The sequence below is a fragment of the Staurois parvus genome, unplaced genomic scaffold (assembly GCF_062004578.1).
Source record: "Staurois parvus isolate SC_StPar_1 unplaced genomic scaffold, SC_StPar_1.0 ptg000917l, whole genome shotgun sequence".
Lineage (NCBI taxonomy): Eukaryota > Metazoa > Chordata > Amphibia > Anura > Ranidae > Staurois > Staurois parvus.
In genome coordinates, this window is record NW_028318713.1 from 410,631 (window position 1) to 429,852 (window position 19,222).

Genomic DNA, 19,222 nt, shown 5'->3' on the forward strand with positions numbered 1-19,222 from the left:
GCAACCTATACGGGGTTACCTGATCTTTCAACACCGGTCCGGTCTGCACGTGCTCGAGATGTGATGTGAGATGGAGGAGGTTCCTGCTATTACGGCCACATTTCCTGGGTACAGACAAGTCCCGGATCTTGCACAGCCTTACCTAGGTCCAGTGGTGTCCCGAGGCAGGTGCGGGGGGTGCGCGCCGCACGGGGTGACACCTACTGCATGGGGTGACACCGGACCCGCTCCACGAAAAGGTAAGTTGTAAAGAAAGCCGATGATCCCCGCAGGATGGATCCGATCTATCCTGCGGTGATCATCGGCTTTCTTTACAACTTACCTTTTCATGGAGCGGGTCCGGTGTCACCTTGCATAGGTTGCATGCCAACAATCCCCGCAGGATGGATCGAATCTGTGGATTGGGGATCTGCTCAATCCGCAGATCTGATCCATCCTGCGGGGATTGTCGAAGGGGGTGTCACCAAGTGTTATCGCACCGGATGACATCAACCCTAGGGACACCCCTGCCTAGGTCAGTTAACCCCGTATAGGTTGCAAGCTGACGCTCCCCACAAGATGGATCAGATCTGTGAATTAGGGAGCATAACGGATCGGACTCCGGTCCATTCTGCTCAATCCGCAGATCCGATCCATCTTGCGGGGATCGTCGGCTTGCTTTAAAACTTTCCTTTTTGTGGAGCTCATGGAGAGGGACGGGTGTCACCCCGTGAGATAGGCGTCACCCGGTGTGGCGCGCACCCCCCCTCACCTGCCTATTTATGCCACTGGGCTGATGGAAGTCAGCAGATCTTCTGCTCATTCACTAAGCTCTGGAGCTACCGCACTTTGCACAGTGCACAGTCTATTTTCTTTTAGTAAATTAACCCCAAAGTTGCCATATGGCAAGGAAGCAAGTTTTGAATTTGGGACAGATTTAGGGCTCATGTACACTGCAGCTGATAAAGGCACGTTTTTTTCAGCAGCCCCCGAACTCCCCCTAATGTTTTCCTATGTGTCCGTGTACTATCTTCGTTTACAGGCATTTGAGTTTACAGTTGGTTTTTTTTAACGCACCAAACTTGCGTTCAGCAGTCAATTTTATCAGCGTTTCAAACACAAAACGCTTGTAAACGTGGCTAAATGCGGCAAATCGCATTTATAAGCATTTGCGTTTAAATTTTTTTTTTAACTCTTCCAGTTCCCAGAGCCTTTTTTCATCATGAAAAAAATGCATGCCAAGCATTTTCAGGGTGCTCAGATGGACAAAACACTGAACACAGGATGTTCCTACCAAGCTTGACTCACATTATAATGACCAATTCACACCTCAGACCTTTCCCACTCTTGGAAACAAAAGATACGTTAATGACCATTCACACCTCAGACCTCTCCCACCCTTGGAAACAAAAGATACGTTAATGACCATTCACACCTCAGACCACTCCCACCCTTGGAAACAAAAGATACGTTAATGACCATTCACACCTCAGACCTCTCCCACCCATGGAAACAAAAGATACGTTAATGACCATTCACACCTCAGACCTCTCCCACCCTTGGAAACAAAAGATACGTTAATGACCATTCACACCTCAAACCTCTCCCACCCTTGGAAACAAAAGATATGTTAATGACCATTCACACCTCAAACCTCTCCCGCCCTTGGAAACAAAAGATATGTTAATGACCATTCACACCTTAGACCACTCCCACCCATGGAAACAAAAGATACGTTAATGACCATTCACACCTCAGACCTCTCCCACCCATTGAAACAAAAGATACGTTAATGACCATTCACACCTCAGACCTCTCCCACCCTTGGAAACAAAAGATACGTTAATGACCATTCACACCTCTCCCACCCATGGAAACAAAAGATACGTTAATGACCATTCACACCTCAGACCTCTCCCACCCTTGGAAACAAAAGATACGTTAATGACCTATTCACACCTCAAATTCCTCATGAAGACCCCCTGCCAGGTGGCCTTAATGACTCCCTCCACCAGACACCTTTCCCACCCTTGGAAACAAAAGAAATGTTAATGAGCAACTCACACCTAAGATAATCTCAACGCATACTGCTATCTCTGCTTCTACTCTCTGTATTTCTCTGAAACAGTCTGAAATAGATAATCATTTACCACTTTTCAGTGCATTCTGGGCATTTTGGAGGTTCTCCTGTGCTTATCTTTAAAAAACGCATCTAAACGCAATAGCACATAAATGCAGTATGCAAACGCGGCTAAACAGACGTTTTTAACCTCCTTTTTTCAGCAGTCAGTTTCCATCGTTCAGAAGTGTTCCATGTACATGGGGCCGTAGGAAAACGCTTCATAGACGGTAGGGAACTGTAATTTTTAATAATGTTACATTTCATTACGGCACGCTCAGCCTTGATATGCGACACGTGACTGTTTTAAGAAAATGGGAGCTGAACTTGAAAATCGTGTCATCCAAATTTAAATGGCGGCCATAACAGCAATATCATTAGCGCCGCTTACATCTGTATTTCACCCGTCCAGCAATCACCGTGCTGCAAATTCAGGGACTGTAATAAACTCTAATAGATTCACCAGCAATCCATGTTCCCTTTGATTTCTTGAAGCAACATGACCTTAGCAGTCTAGTGGAAAAACACATGAAATGAAAAATTTGTTTTAATCTCCTGCCTGCTCATTTGCCTGAGAACGAGGTTAAATTCTCGCTGTCTCTCCGTTTAATCCAGCGAGCGATGTGCCATCTATAATAGTGAATTTATGAAGCAAAGTGGACATTTTCTCCCCTCCTGGGAGTGGGTCCGGGACTGCGAGCGCGCCGCACCAGGAGCGTCTTTCAGACAGTAATGTTCTGCGGTCAATCGACTGCCTGGCTAGGATTCACTGCCTTCTTGTTCCAGTCCGCTAAGCCGTGTAGTCTCCTTCACACACAGCTAATTACAAAATGATGCTGTAGACAGCCAGCTCAGCGAGCCCAGCTTCTGCCTGCTTGTGCACTGTCATTTAAAGGGCTTTGCTACTTGAACCTCTTGACAGGTAGGCCGATAAGGGTTCCAGGCTGCAGGATACAGGGGTTTTGGATCCGAGCCCTCCATGCAGTGAGCAAGCAACATTTTTTCCCTTCTTTCTGGGAATTACCTCACTAATCATAATGTTGCTTCAGACACATTGGTGATAAAGTAAGATCAATCACTTGTGGGTACAGGGGCCTCCCTAGGATTGGTGTCACTCGGTGCGGTAACACTTGGTGACACCCCCTCCGACGATCCCCGCAGGATGGATCAGATCTACGGATTGAGCATAATGGACTCCGATCCATTATGCTCAATCCGCAGATCCGATCCATCCTGTGGGGATCATCGGCTTTCTTTACAACTTACCTTTTCTTGGAGCGGGTCCGGTGTCACCCCGTGTGGTCGGTGGCACCCGGTGCAGACCACATCCCCCATCAGATCCATCCTGCGGGAATCGTCGGCTTGCTTTACAACTTACCTTTTTGTGGAGCGGGTCCGGTGTCACCCCGTGCGGTCGGTGTCACCCGGTGCAGACCCCCACACCTGCCTCAGGACGCCACTGTGTGGGTGTATCCTTATACCTCCCAAAATCAAAACTAGAGGTACATGTTGGCCCAGAGATGAGAACTTAGAAAACTGCGCTCATTGATACAATGGACACCTTGGCCAGGAGAACACTATGAAGCCAAAAATATGTAGATCCAGGCCCATCACACCTACCTATGTGACCAAATGATTAAATTCAGTTCCCAGCCCAGCCTTCCAACTTTGGGCCGACAGTTTGGGAAAGGGTACTTTTCTGTTTGTAGCACTGCTCTAGTTAGCCAGGGGGAACTAGATAGGTTTTTAGTTAGAGGCTGGATAGCAGCCTGGTGTGAGTCAGCCAGGTAACTGTAGGTCAGGGCTGAAGGCTCTGCAGGTCACTTACCTGATACCTCCCCTTGCTCTAAAAGTTGGAGAAGTTTCTAGAAGTCAGTGGGTGAAAAGAGGAGGGGCTGATCTGCATACTTAAGGGGCTCTGACCAATCCCAAAGCAGGAGGCATGGCATGGGGTCAGGACAGCCCATGAGTATGAGAGAGCCTGATCAGGAAGTGCTCAGTGTCGGGTGGAAGATGATGTGAGAAGGTTGGAGTGTGGAGCCTGGGAGGGGGCCCAGGGAGGGACCTACCTGTAGGCAGAAGCTGCATGGCATGGGGTCAGGACAGCCCATGAGTATTAGAGAGCCTGATCAGGAAGTGCTCAGTGTCGGGTGGAAGATTATGTGAGAAGGTTGGAGTGTGGAGCCTGGGAGGGGGCCCAGGGAGGGGCCTACCTGTAGGCAGGAGCTGCATGGCATGGGGTCAGGACAGCCAATGAGTATGAGAGAGCCTGATCAGGAAGTGCTCAGTGTCGGGTGGAAGATGATGTGAGAAGGTTGGAGTGTGGAGCCTGGGAGGGGGCCCAGGGAGAGGGCTACCTGCAGGCAGGAGCTGGAAGGGAGGATCTCTCATCCTCAACCTTCAGCCTGGGAAGTAGAGAAGGAGCCAGCCCAGCATAAGGCCTTAAGGTAGCAACCAGCCCAATGTGCTTACAAGAGAGGAAAGTGAGTAATCCTGCATCCCCTGGGCCAGATAAGGGGAGAGGGCAGTCTGGCAGCAAACCCAATAACCTCCTCATTTTTAGCTGCTTTACCAAGTGGCAGTTTCTGGGTTCCCTTGCTCGGGGATTCCCTCAGGCAGCTGGGTGAAGAGGAAGATTCACCAGAAGAGCTGGAGAGCTCTTCAAGGAGAGACTGTTTGTCTATGGACTTGTACATAATGTAGTTGCTAAGGAGTTTGTTCTCAGGCTTCTACAGTTCCTTGGGCATCACTTACACCCCTTAACCCCAACCAAGTTCAATACCCTTTAATAAAACATGAAACCAAGCTCAAGGACTGTTTACTGACTTTGGGTGCAAGTATGGAAGAAAAATGTGTGTTGACTGGATGTGCAGGACTATAGGGGGAACCAAAACTCAGTGACTCCTAAGGGGGTAGTGCTGCATGTTCTAGCGTGATTGTGCCCCTGGGAACAAAGCCAGCTCCATAAAGACATGGATTGATGGGTTTGGTGTGGAGGAAGTCAAGTGTGCTGCTCAGGGCCCTGACTTAAACCCTACTCAACATCTTTGGAATAATTTGGAATGCTGGTTGTGAGCCAGGTCTTCTCGTCCAACTTCAGGGCACAAATTCCTACAAACACTCTTCAAAATCTTGTGCCAAGCCTTCCCAGAAGAATGGAGACTGTAATAGCGACCAAGGTGCAAAATGCCAAATATATGTCCATGGTTTTGGAGTGGGACATCCAATAATTTTTTATAGGAGTGATGGTAAGGTGTGCACAAAGCTTCAACTATATGGTTTATTTACTGTAATGTAAAACTATCTGCCCAGCCAGGATACAACAATCCCTTGTCCTGCTATTCATGCACTAACAAGAGGATGATAAGAGTGTTATAACTAGAGATGAGCGAAGAAATGAAAAATTCGATTCGACTGATTCGGCGAATTCGTGGACAATATTCGATTCGAGTCGAATAAATTCGCTGTGAATTTAACTTAAAAAAGGGTGTTTCTAGGCTTCAGAGAGACTTAATATTAGTGCAGAACACTGTACCTTTAATTTAAATGCCCTTGGAGTCTGCTGGGGAAGAGAAATAATACTGTCAGTCAGTATGACATGCAGATGAGTGCCGTCGATCTTAGAATCACCGCACACTTCACTCATTTGGGCAGTCACGGGGCCAAAACCAGAGTGTGGAGCCACAGTGTGGCGGTGGAGGCAGCAGCAATGGGAGGCCATACAGCACCCTATGACAAAAATGGAAACCACCAGCAGTGTGAGGAGACCTGAAAGTGGCACATGGCAGAGTGTGGCGATAGAGACAGCAGCAATGGGAGGCCGTACAGGGACCCATGACACACTCTGGACCTGGCAGCAGCATGAGGAGGCGGTACAGGGGCCCATGACAGATTACGGGCCTGGCAGCAGCATGAGGAGTCGGTACAGGGGCCCATGGCAGATTACGGGCCTGGCAGCAGCAATGGGAGGCCGTACAGGGACCCATGACACACTCTGGACCTGGCAGCAGCATGGGGAGGCGGTACAGGGGCCCATGACAGATTACGGGCCTGGCAGCAGCATGAGGAGTCGGTACGGGGGCCCATGACACACTCTGGACCTGGCAGCAGCATGAGGAGGCGGTACAGGGGCGCATGACAGATTACGAGCCTGGCAGCAGCAACTTGGACAGGAGGACGTTCAGCTTCTGCACCGTCGGGTGCGTGCTCGCAAACTGTTGTCTCTTGGAAACGGATTCCAAGAAAGACTGCTGACGGAATCCGTGAAGAGGAGTAGCAGGAGAAGGAGCATCTGAACGAGCGGAATATGCCAACAAGCGACAACAGTGGCCCATGACAGATTACGGGCCTGGCAGCAGCATGAGGAGTCGGTACGGGGGCCCATGGCAGATTACGGGCCTGGCAGCAGCTATGGGAGGCCCGTAATCTGCCAGCACCCTATGACAAAAAATGGAACCCACCAGCAGTGTGAGGAGACCTGAAAGTGGCACATGGCAGAGTGTGGCGATGGAGACAGCAGCAATGGGAGGCCGTACAGGGACCCATGAGAGACTCTGGACCTGGCAGCAGCATGAGGAGGCGGTATAGGGGCCCATGGCAGATTAGGGGCCTGGCAGCAGCTATGGGAGGCCCGTAATCTGCCAGCACCCTATGACAAAAAATGGAACACACCAGCAGTGTGAGGAGACCTGAAAGTGGCACATGGCAGAGTGTGGCGATGGAGGCAGCAGCAATGGGAGGCCGTACAGGGACCCATGAGAGACTCTGGACTTGGCAGCAGCATGAGGAGGCGGTATAGGGGCCCATGGCAGATTAGGGGCCTGGCAGCAGCTATGGGAGGCCCGTAATCTGCCAGCACCCTATGACAAAAAATGGAACACACCAGCAGTGTGAGGAGACCTGAAAGTGGCACATGTTTGGGGCATGATTCATGGCGGATTTAGTCAGTTGTGTCAGGAACTGGTGGTTTGAAATCCAGACTAATCCACGCCTGATTCATTTTCACAAACGTGAGTCTCTCCACACTTTGGGTGGACAGTCGTGTCCTCCGCGGAGTTGCAATACCTCCTGCCGCACTAAACACGCGCTCCGATGCCACGCTACTGGCCGGGCATGACAGCCTTTCAAGGGCAAATTCAGCTAGTTGGGGCCAAAGGTCAAGTTTCGTTGCCCAGTAGTCAAGGGGATTGTCTACCTCGGTTGGCAGGGTGCTGTCCAAGTAGGCCTAAGCCTGTTGTTTGAGGTCCTGCTCCAGGTCCACCTGATGCTGCTGCTGCTGCTGCGGCTGGTTAGTAGTTTCCTCACTGCGCTGGTGAAGAAAGCTACTCATCATCGACTGCAGACTGAGGCAGCCGCTGCTGGTGGAGCTGCCACTGCTCCTACCACCCCACCCCTCCCCTGCTGCCATGGCAGCGGAACACGAGCGCACAGGGCCCACAGTGTCTGAGGATGGACGTTGGCGCAGACAGGCAGAGACCAGCTGACTACATAGGTGTTTTTTATAGTACGTTATTTTGGCCTCCCTCTCAGCAGGTGTGAAAAAGGCCACCATTTTTGAACGGTAGCGAGGGTCCAACAAGGTGGACAGCCAAAAGTCATCCCTCTGTCTGATGGTTATTATTCGGCTGTCGCTACGCAAGCAACCGAGCATGCTATGGGCCATTTGTGCCAAGGAATGCGAGGGACTCCCTGCCTCCATCTCCACAGCATACTGCCACGGTGCGTCTAGGTCCTCTGTCTCCTCTTCCTCCTCCTCTACCAGATGCTCCTGCTCCTCCACTCCTGTCCGCTGAGTGGAAAAACCACCCATTTCACTCAATAATTCCTGAGCACCAATGTCCTCCTCTACCTCCTCCTCTTCTTCCAGTCCTGCCCCCACAGGGGCCATGTGGCGTTGAGATCTGTGCGCCACGTCTACCGCACCCTGACCAGCCATTGTTAACAGCATTTGTTCCAGGACGTGCAACAGAGGAATGACGTCGTTCATCCCATAGTCCTGCCGACTCACGAATAGCGTGGCCTCCTCAAAGGGCCTGAGCAAGCGCAGGTGTCACGCATGAGCTGCCAATGGCTGACATCTAAGTTACACAGGGAGTACCTTTATCTGCTTTTAACATCAGGAAATCTGTGATGGCCTTTTGCTGTTCGTAAAGGCGGTCTAACATATGTAGGGTTGAATTCCACCTTGTTGCAACGTCACAGCATGAGGAGTCGGTATAGGGGCCCATGGCAGATTAGGGGCCTGGCAGCAGTTATGGGAGGCCCATAATCTGCCAGCACCCTATGACAAAAAATGGAACACACCAGCAGTGTGAGGAGACCTGAAAGTGGCACATGGCAGAGTGTGGCGATGGAGACAGCAGCAATGGGAGGCTGTACAGGGACCCATGAGAGACTCTGGACCTGGCAGCAGCATGAGGAGGCGGTATATAGGGGCCTACGGCAGATTAGGGGCCTGGCAGCAGCTATAGGAGGCCCGTAATCTGCCAGCACCCTATGTCAAAAAATTCAACACACCAGCAGTGTGTGAGGAGACCTGAAAGTGGCACATGGCAGAGTGTGGCGATGGAGACAGCAGCAATGGGAGGCCGTACAGGGACCCATGACAGACTCTGGACTTGGCAGCAGCATGAGGAGGCGGTATATAGGGGCTTATGGCAGATTAGGGGCCTGGCAGCAGCTATAGGAGGCCCGTAATCTGCCAGCACCCTATGTCAAAAAATTCAACACACCAGCAGTGTGAGGAGACCTGAAAGTGGCACATGGCAGAGTGTGGCGATGGAGACAGCAGCAATGGGAGGCCGTACAGGGACCCATGACAGACTCTGAACTTGGCAGCAGCATGAGGAGGCGGTATATAGGGGCCCATGGCAGATTAGGGGCCTGGCAGCAGCTATAGGAGGCCCGTAATCTGCCAGCACCCTATGTCAAAAAATTCAACACACCAGCAGTGTGAGGAGACCTGAAAGTGGCACATGGCAGAGTGTGGCGATGGAGACAGCAGCAATGGGAGGCCGTACAGGGACCCATGACAGACTCTGGACTTGGCAGCAGCATGAGGAGGCGGTATATAGGGGCCCATGGCAGATTAGGGGCCTGGCAGCAGCTATGGGAGGCCCGTAATCTGCCAGCACCCTATGTCAAAAAATTCTACACACCAGCAGTGTGTGAGGAGACCTGAAAGTGGCACATGGCAGAGTGTGGCGATGGAGACAGCAGCAATGGGAGGCCGTACAGGGACCCATGACAGACTCTGGACTTGGCAGCAGCATGAGGAGGCGGTATATAGGGGCCCATGGCAGATTAGGGGCCTGGCAGCAGCTATGGGAGGCCCGTAATCTGCCAGCACCCTATGTCAAAAAATTCAACACACCAGCAGTGTGTGAGGAGACCTGAAAGTGGCACATGGCAGAGTGTGGCGATGGAGAAAGCAGCAATGGGAGGCCGTACAGGGACCCATGAGAGACTCTGGACCTGGCAGCAGCATGAGGAGGCGGTATATAGGGGCCCATGGCAGATTAGGGGCCTGGCAGCAGCTATGTGAGGCCCGTAATCTGCCTGCACCCTATGTCAAAAAATTAAACACACCAGCAGTGTGAAGAGACCTGAAAGTGGCACATGGCATGAGAGACTCTGGACCTGGCAGCAGCAGGAGGAGGCGGTATAGGGGCCCATGGCTGATTAGGGGCCTGGCAGCAGCTATGTGAGGCCCGTTATCTTGCAGCACCCTATGTCAAAAAATTTAACACACCAGCAGTGTGAAGAGACCTGAAAGTGGCACATGGCAGCAGAGTGTGGCGATGGAGACAGCAGCAATGGGAGGCCGTACAGGGACCCATGAGAGACTCTGGACCTGGCAGCAGCAGGAGGAGGTGGTATATAGGGGCCCATGGCAGATTAGGGGCCTGGCAGCAGCTATGTGAGGCCCGTAATCTGCCTGCACCCTATGTCAAAAAATTTAACACACCAGCAGTGTGAAGAGACCTGAAAGTGGCACATGGCAGCAGAGTGTGGCGATGGAGACAGCAGCAATGGGAGGCCGTACAGGGACCATGACAGACTCTGGACTTGGCAGCAGCATGAGGAGGCGGTATATAGGGGCCTATGGCAGATTAGGGGCCTGGCAGCAGCTATGTGAGGCCCGTAATCTGCCTGCACCCTATGTCAAAAAATTTAACACACCAGCAGTGTGAAGAGACCTGAAAGTGGCACATGGCAGCAGAGTGTGGCGATGGAGACAGCAGCAATGGGAGGCCGTACAGGGACCATGACAGACTCTGGACTTGGCAGCAGCATGAGGAGGCGGTATATAGGGGCCCATGGCAGATTAGGGGCCTGGCAGCAGCTATGTGAGGCCCGTAATCTGCCTGCACCCTATGTCAAAAAATTTAACACACCAGCAGTGTGAAGAGACCTGAAAGTGGCACATGGCATGAGAGACTCTGGACCTGGCAGCAGCAGGAGGAGGCGGTATAGGGGCCCATGGCTGATTAGGGGCCTGGCAGCAGCTATGTGAGGCCCGTTATCTTGCAGCACCCTATGTCAAAAAATTTAACACACCAGCAGTGTGAAGAGACCTGAAAGTGGCACATGGCAGCAGAGTGTGGCGATGGAGACAGCAGCAATGGGAGGCCGTACAGGGACCCATGAGAGACTCTGGACCTGGCAGCAGCAGGAGGAGGTGGTATATAGGGGCCCATGGCAGATTAGGGGCCTGGCAGCAGCTATGTGAGGCCCGTAATCTGCCTGCACCCTATGTCAAAAAATTTAACACACCAGCAGTGTGAAGAGACCTGAAAGTGGCACATGGCAGCAGAGTGTGGCGATGGAGACAGCAGCAATGGGAGGCCGTACAGGGACCATGACAGACTATGGACTTGGCAGCAGCATGAGGAGGCGGTATATAGGGGCCCATGGCAGATTAGGGGCCTGGCAGCAGCTATGTGAGGCCCGTAATCTGCCTGCACCCTATGTCAAAAAATTTAACACACCAGCAGTGTGAAGAGACCTGAAAGTGGCACATGGCAGCAGAGTGTGGCGATGGAGACAGCAGCAATGGGAGGCCGTACAGGGACCATGACAGACTCTGGACTTGGCAGCAGCATGAGGAGGCGGTATATAGGGGCCCATGGCAGATTAGGGGCCTGGCAGCAGCTATGTGAGGCCCGTAATCTGCCTGCACCCTATGTCAAAAAATTTAACACACCAGCAGTGTGAAGAGACCTGAAAGTGGCACATGGCAGCAGAGTGTGGCGATGGAGACAGCAGCAATGGGAGGCCGTACAGGGACCATGACAGACTCTGGACTTGGCAGCAGCATGAGGAGGCGGTATATAGGGGCCCATGGCAGATTAGGGGCCTGGCAGCAGCTATGTGAGGCCCGTAATCTGCCTGCACCCTATGTCAAAAAATTTAACACACCAGCAGTGTGAAGAGACCTGAAAGTGGCACATGGCAGCAGAGTGTGGCGATGGAGACAGCAGCAATGGGAGGCCGTACAGGGACCATGACAGACTCTGGACTTGGCAGCAGCATGAGGAGGCGGTATATAGGGGCCCATGGCAGATTAGGGGCCTGGCAGCAGCTATGTGAGGCCCGTAATCTGCCTGCACCCTATGTCAAAAAATTTAACACACCAGCAGTGTGAAGAGACCTGAAAGTGGCACATGGCAGCAGAGTGTGGCGATGGAGACAGCAGCAATGGGAGGCCGTACAGGGACCATGACAGACTCTGGACTTGGCAGCAGCATGAGGAGGCGGTATATAGGGGCCCATGGCAGATTAGGGGCCTGGCAGCAGCTATGTGAGGCCCGTAATCTGCCTGCACCCTATGTCAAAAAATTTAACACACCAGCAGTGTGAAGAGACCTGAAAGTGGCACATGGCAGCAGAGTGTGGCGATGGAGACAGCAGCAATGGGAGGCCGTACAGGGACCATGACAGACTATGGACTTGGCAGCAGCATGAGGAGGCGGTATATAGGGGCCCATGGCAGATTAGGGGCCTGGCAGCAGCTATGTGAGGCCCGTAATCTGCCTGCACCCTATGTCAAAAAATTTAACACACCAGCAGTGTGAAGAGACCTGAAAGTGGCACATGGCAGCAGAGTGTGGCGATGGAGACAGCAGCAATGGGAGGCCGTACAGGGACCATGACAGACTCTGGACTTGGCAGCAGCATGAGGAGGCGGTATATAGGGGCCCATGGCAGATTAGGGGCCTGGCAGCAGCTATGTGAGGCCCGTAATCTGCCTGCACCCTATGTCAAAAAATTTAACACACCAGCAGTGTGAAGAGACCTGAAAGTGGCACATGGCAGCAGAGTGTGGCGATGGAGACAGCAGCAATGGGAGGCCGTACAGGGACCATGACAGACTCTGGACTTGGCAGCAGCATGAGGAGGCGGTATATAGGGGCCCATGGCAGATTAGGGGCCTGGCAGCAGCTATGTGAGGCCCGTAATCTGCCTGCACCCTATGTCAAAAAATTTAACACACCAGCAGTGTGAAGAGACCTGAAAGTGGCACATGGCAGCAGAGTGTGGCGATGGAGACAGCAGCAATGGGAGGCCGTACAGGGACCATGACAGACTCTGGACTTGGCAGCAGCATGAGGAGGCGGTATATAGGGGCCCATGGCAGATTAGGGGCCTGGCAGCAGCTATGTGAGGCCCGTAATCTGCCTGCACCCTATGTCAAAAAATTTAACACACCAGCAGTGTGAAGAGACCTGAAAGTGGCACATGGCAGCAGAGTGTGGCGATGGAGACAGCAGCAATGGGAGGCCGTACAGGGACCATGACAGACTCTGGACTTGGCAGCAGCATGAGGAGGCGGTATATAGGGGCCCATGGCAGATTAGGGGCCTGGCAGCAGCTATGTGAGGCCCGTAATCTGCCTGCACCCTATGTCAAAAAATTTAACACACCAGCAGTGTGAAGAGACCTGAAAGTGGCACATGGCAGCAGAGTGTGGCGATGGAGACAGCAGCAATGGGAGGCCGTACAGGGACCATGACAGACTCTGGACTTGGCAGCAGCATGAGGAGGCGGTATATAGGGGCCCATGGCAGATTAGGGGCCTGGCAGCAGCTATGTGAGGCCCGTAATCTGCCTGCACCCTATGTCAAAAAATTTAACACACCAGCAGTGTGAAGAGACCTGAAAGTGGCACATGGCAGCAGAGTGTGGCGATGGAGACAGCAGCAATGGGAGGCCGTACAGGGACCATGACAGACTCTGGACTTGGCAGCAGCATGAGGAGGCGGTATATAGGGGCCCATGGCAGATTAGGGGCCTGGCAGCAGCTATGTGAGGCCCGTAATCTGCCTGCACCCTATGTCAAAAAATTTAACACACCAGCAGTGTGAAGAGACCTGAAAGTGGCACATGGCAGCAGAGTGTGGCGATGGAGACAGCAGCAATGGGAGGCCGTACAGGGACCATGACAGACTATGGACTTGGCAGCAGCATGAGGAGGCGGTATATAGGGGCCCATGGCAGATTAGGGGCCTGGCAGCAGCTATGTGAGGCCCGTAATCTGCCTGCACCCTATGTCAAAAAATTTAACACACCAGCAGTGTGAAGAGACCTGAAAGTGGCACATGGCAGCAGAGTGTGGCGATGGAGACAGCAGCAATGGGAGGCCGTACAGGGACCATGACAGACTCTGGACTTGGCAGCAGCATGAGGAGGCGGTATATAGGGGCCCATGGCAGATTAGGGGCCTGGCAGCAGCTATGTGAGGCCCGTAATCTGCCTGCACCCTATGTCAAAAAATTTAACACACCAGCAGTGTGAAGAGACCTGAAAGTGGCACATGGCAGCAGAGTGTGGCGATGGAGACAGCAGCAATGGGAGGCCGTACAGGGACCATGACAGACTCTGGACTTGGCAGCAGCATGAGGAGGCGGTATATAGGGGCCCATGGCAGATTAGGGGCCTGGCAGCAGCTATGTGAGGCCCGTAATCTGCCTGCACCCTATGTCAAAAAATTTAACACACCAGCAGTGTGAAGAGACCTGAAAGTGGCACATGGCAGCAGAGTGTGGCGATGGAGACAGCAGCAATGGGAGGCCGTACAGGGACCATGACAGACTCTGGACTTGGCAGCAGCATGAGGAGGCGGTATATAGGGGCCCATGGCAGATTAGGGGCCTGGCAGCAGCTATGTGAGGCCCGTAATCTGCCTGCACCCTATGTCAAAAAATTTAACACACCAGCAGTGTGAAGAGACCTGAAAGTGGCACATGGCAGCAGAGTGTGGCGATGGAGACAGCAGCAATGGGAGGCCGTACAGGGACCATGACAGACTATGGACTTGGCAGCAGCATGAGGAGGCGGTATATAGGGGCCCATGGCAGATTAGGGGCCTGGCAGCAGCTATGTGAGGCCCGTAATCTGCCTGCACCCTATGTCAAAAAATTTAACACACCAGCAGTGTGAAGAGACCTGAAAGTGGCACATGGCAGCAGAGTGTGGCGATGGAGAAAGCAGCAATGGGAGGCCGTACAGGGACCCATGAGAGACTCTGGACCTGGCAGCAGCATGAGGAGGCGGTATATAGGGGCCTATGGCAGATTAGGGGCCTGGCAGCAGCTATGTGAGGCCCGTAATCTGCCTGCACCCTATGTCAAAAAATTAAACACACCAGCAGTGTGAAGAGACCTGAAAGTGGCACATGGCATGAGAGACTCTGGACCTGGCAGCAGCAGGAGGAGGCGGTATAGGGGCCCATGGCTGATTAGGGGCCTGGCAGCAGCTATGTGAGGCCCGTTATCTTGCAGCACCCTATGTCAAAAAATTTAACACACCAGCAGTGTGAAGAGACCTGAAAGTGGCACATGGCAGCAGAGTGTGGCGATGGAGACAGCAGCAATGGGAGGCCGTACAGGGACCCATGAGAGACTCTGGACCTGGCAGCAGCAGGAGGAGGTGGTATATAGGGGCCCATGGCAGATTAGGGGCCTGGCAGCAGCTATGTGAGGCCCGTAATCTGCCTGCACCCTATGTCAAAAAATTTAACACACCAGCAGTGTGAAGAGACCTGAAAGTGGCACATGGCAGCAGAGTGTGGCGATGGAGACAGCAGCAATGGGAGGCCGTACAGGGACCATGACAGACTCTGGACTTGGCAGCAGCATGAGGAGGCGGTATATAGGGGCCCATGGCAGATTAGGGGCCTGGCAGCAGCTATGTGAGGCCCGTAATCTGCCTGCACCCTATGTCAAAAAATTTAACACACCAGCAGTGTGAAGAGACCTGAAAGTGGCACATGGCAGCAGAGTGTGGCGATGGAGACAGCAGCAATGGGAGGCCGTACAGGGACCCATGAGAGACTCTGGACCTGGCAGCAGCAGGAGGAGGTGGTATATAGGGGCCTATGGCAGATTAGGGGCCTGGCAGCAGCTATAGGAGGCCCGTAATCTGCCAGCACCCTATGTCAAAAAATTCAACACACCAGCAGTGTGAGGAGACCTGAAAGTGGCACATGTTTGAGGCATGATTCATGGCGGATTTAGTCAGTTGTGTCAGGAACTGGTGGTTTGAAATCCAGACTAATCCACGCCTGATTCATTTTCACAAACGTGAGTCTCTCCACACTTTGGGTGGACAGTCGTGTCCTCCGCGGAGTTACAATACCTCCTGCCGCACTAAACACGCGCTCCGATGCCACGCTACTGGCCGGGCATGACAGCCTTTCAAGGGCAAATTCAGCTAGTTGGGGCCAAAGGTCAAGTTTCGTTGCCCAGTAGTCAAGGGGATTGTCTACCTCGGTTGGCAGGGTGCTGTCCAAGTAGGCCCAAGCCTGTTGTTTGAGCTCCTGCTCCAGGTCCACCTGATGCTGCTGCTGCTGCTGCGGCTGGTTAGTAGTTTCCTCACTGCGCTGGTGAAGAAAGCTACTCATCATCGACTGCAGACTGAGGCAGCCGCTGCTGGTGGAGCTGCCACTGCTCCTACCACCCCACCCCTCCCCTGCTGCCATGCCAGCGGAACGCGAGCGCACAGGGCCCACAGTGTCTGAGGATGGACGATGGCGCACAAAGGCAGAGACCAACTGACTACATAGGTGGTTTTTATAGTACGTAATTTTGGCCTCCCTCTCAGCAGGTGTGAAAAAGGCCACCATTTTGGACCGGTAGCGAGGGTCCAACAAGGTGGACAGCCAAAAGTCATCCCTCTGTCTGATGGTTATTATTCGGCTGTCGCTACGCAAGCAACCGAGCATGCTATGGGCCATTTGTGCCAAGGAATGCGAGGGACTCCCTGCCTCCATCTCCACAGCATACTGCCACGGTGCGTCTGGGTCCTCTGTCTCCTCCTCCTCCTCCTCTACCAGATGCTCCTGCTCCTCCACTCCTGTCCGCTGAGTGGAAAAACCACCCATTTCACTCAATAATTCCTGAGCACAAATGTCCTCCTCTACCTCCTCCTCTTCTTCCTGTCCTGCCCCCACAGGGGTCATGTGGCGTTGAGATCTGTGCGCCACGTCTACCGCACCCTGACCAGCCATTGTTAACAGCATTTGTTCCAGGACGTGCAACAGAGGAATGACGTCGTTCATCCCATAGTCCTGCCGACTCACGAATAGCGTGGCCTCCTCAAAGGGCCTGAGCAAGCGGCAGGTGTCACGCATGAGCTGCCAATGGCTGACATCTAAGTTACACAGGGGAGTACCTTTATCCGCTTGTAACATCAGGAAATCGGTGATGGCCTTTCGCTGCTCGTAAAGGCGGTCTAACATGTGTAGGGTTGAATTCCACCTTGTTGCAACGTCGCAGATCAGGCGATGCTGTGGAATTCCGTTCTGCCGCTGCAGCTCAATGAGGGTGTTCTTTGCGGTGTAGGAATGGCTGAAATGCATGCACAGTTTACGTGACATTTTAAGGATGTCTTGCAGTGGGATGGTGGATTTTAGGAACCGCTTGACAACCAGATTGAACACGTGAGCCATGCATGGCGCATGGCACAACCTTCCTTGACGCAGAGCAGACACCATGTTCTTTCCGTTGTCAGTCAACATGGTTCCGATTTTTAGTTTGCGCGGAGACAGCCATCTGTCGATTTCTCTGTTCATTACACTCAGCAGTTCCTCCCCTGTGTGACTACGTTCGCCAAGGCATACCAGGTGCAGCACAGCGTGACACCGTTGCGCCCTGCACATGTGATATGCCGGTCGGGTAATGGGACTTGGCACGGGGGTGGCGGCTGAGGACACGGCGGAAAAAGAGGTGGTAGAGGCGGACATGCTTGCTGGACCAAGGACGTGCAAACGTGGAGGCAAAAGCGTCGTGACCTGTCCAAGTTGCTGGTGCGGCTGTGCCGGCACCACGTTCACCCAGTGGGCCGTAAATGACATGTACTGTCCCTGACCGTAGTTACAGCTCCACACGTCGGCGCTGCCGTGCACTTTGGCAGAGACCGACATGCTCAAAGACTGGCCCACCATCTCTTCTACATGTGAATGCAGGGCTGGCACTGCCTTTTGGGCAAAGAAATGACGGCTTGGCACTCTCCACCGCGGCGCGGCACAAGCCATCATTTCTCGGAAAGGTGCTGAGTCCACCAGTTGGAAAGGGAGGGACTGCAGCACCAGCAACTTGGACAGGAGGACGTTCAGCTTTTGCACCGTCGGGTGCGTGCTCGCAAACTGTTGTCTCTTGGATACGGATTCCAAGAAAGACTGTTGACGGAATCCGAGAAGAGGAGTAGCAGGAGAAGGAGCATCTGAACGAGCGGAAGATGCCAATGAGCGACAACTCCCCTCAGCAGAGGTGTTGGAGCCTTGACTGGCTGATAGAGGGCGATTGACGACGTCGGGTGACGGAGCAAGTAACGGAGCGGGTGATGGAGCGGGGGCTGGGGCAGGCAGAACCGCCGTATGTTTATCACGGTTTTCCCAGGCCACCGAATGGTGACGCTGCATATGCTGACGCAACGCTGTAGTCCCAACATGGGCCCCCTGGCCACGCTTGCATTTCTGGCCACATAGTCGACATACGGCTACATTTACTTCCTCGGGCGGCTTGAGGAAAAATTGCCACACCACCGAGTAGGAAACTTTGCCCCCGCTACTCTTCACTGGCTGACTGCTACTTCCTCCGTGCGCACCGGCACCACTACTGGCCGTGGTGGTAGGCTGCAGTGGAGCTGGTGCTCTACTCCGTGGACGTTTGGCTCCACTGACACTGATGCGACCCTGCTGCTGTCTCCTGGGCAACCCACCGACTGTTTTGCTCGCTGCCAAGCTGCCACCCTCTTCTCCTGATGATGCGGAAGAAATTGCCTGATGACGACGAGGCTGCCAAGTGCGATCAACCTCCTCATCATCAAGTAGGGTCTCCGCCTCACTACTAGCCCCCTCGGCTGCGTCTGGGTCAGGAGACAGACCTGTCTCTAGACCGGCTACCGAGCCACTCTCCTCGCCAGTACTTGTTTGCTTGGCTGCTGAAAAGGCCGATGTCTCCCCCCGTTCCTGACCGCCCTCTGTTAGCTCTTCCTCACTGTACAGTGGGGCTGAGCCCACAGCATGCGATACTTCGCTTGGTGAGGGAACAGCAAAGGACAGGGGCAGGTAGAGGACACGTGATTTCAGTGGGCTTGGTCCCGGGCCATGCCAACTAACGGTTGTGTCTGACGTACCCACCGACCGTTGGCTGTAGGTGTCAGAGGTGACCTGGGAAGAGGAAGACGACCGAGCCAACCAATCAATGACGGCAGGGTTGTCGGTGGAGACACGACCGCTGGATGACACCGGGAGCACTGGCCTCTGGCTGCGAATACTGCTGCCTCGACCCCTTCCTCTGCTGCCACGTCTGCTCGCTCCTAAAACATTGCCTCCTCTGCCACTCCTCTGCATGTTGTCTGACATACTATTTAATTCAACGATTAGGTGTCCCTGAGTAACAATTCTCTGGCACTCAGTAACAATTCTGTCTGTCCCTGAGTATGAATTCTGTGGCCCTGAGTAACAATTCTGTGTCTGTGCGAGTAACAATTCTGTGTCTGTGCGAGTAACAATTCTGTGTCTGTGCAAGTAACAATTTTGTGTCTGTGCGAGTAACAATTCTCTGGCACTCAGTAACAATTCTGTCTGTCCCTGAGTAACAATTCTCTGGCACTCAGTAA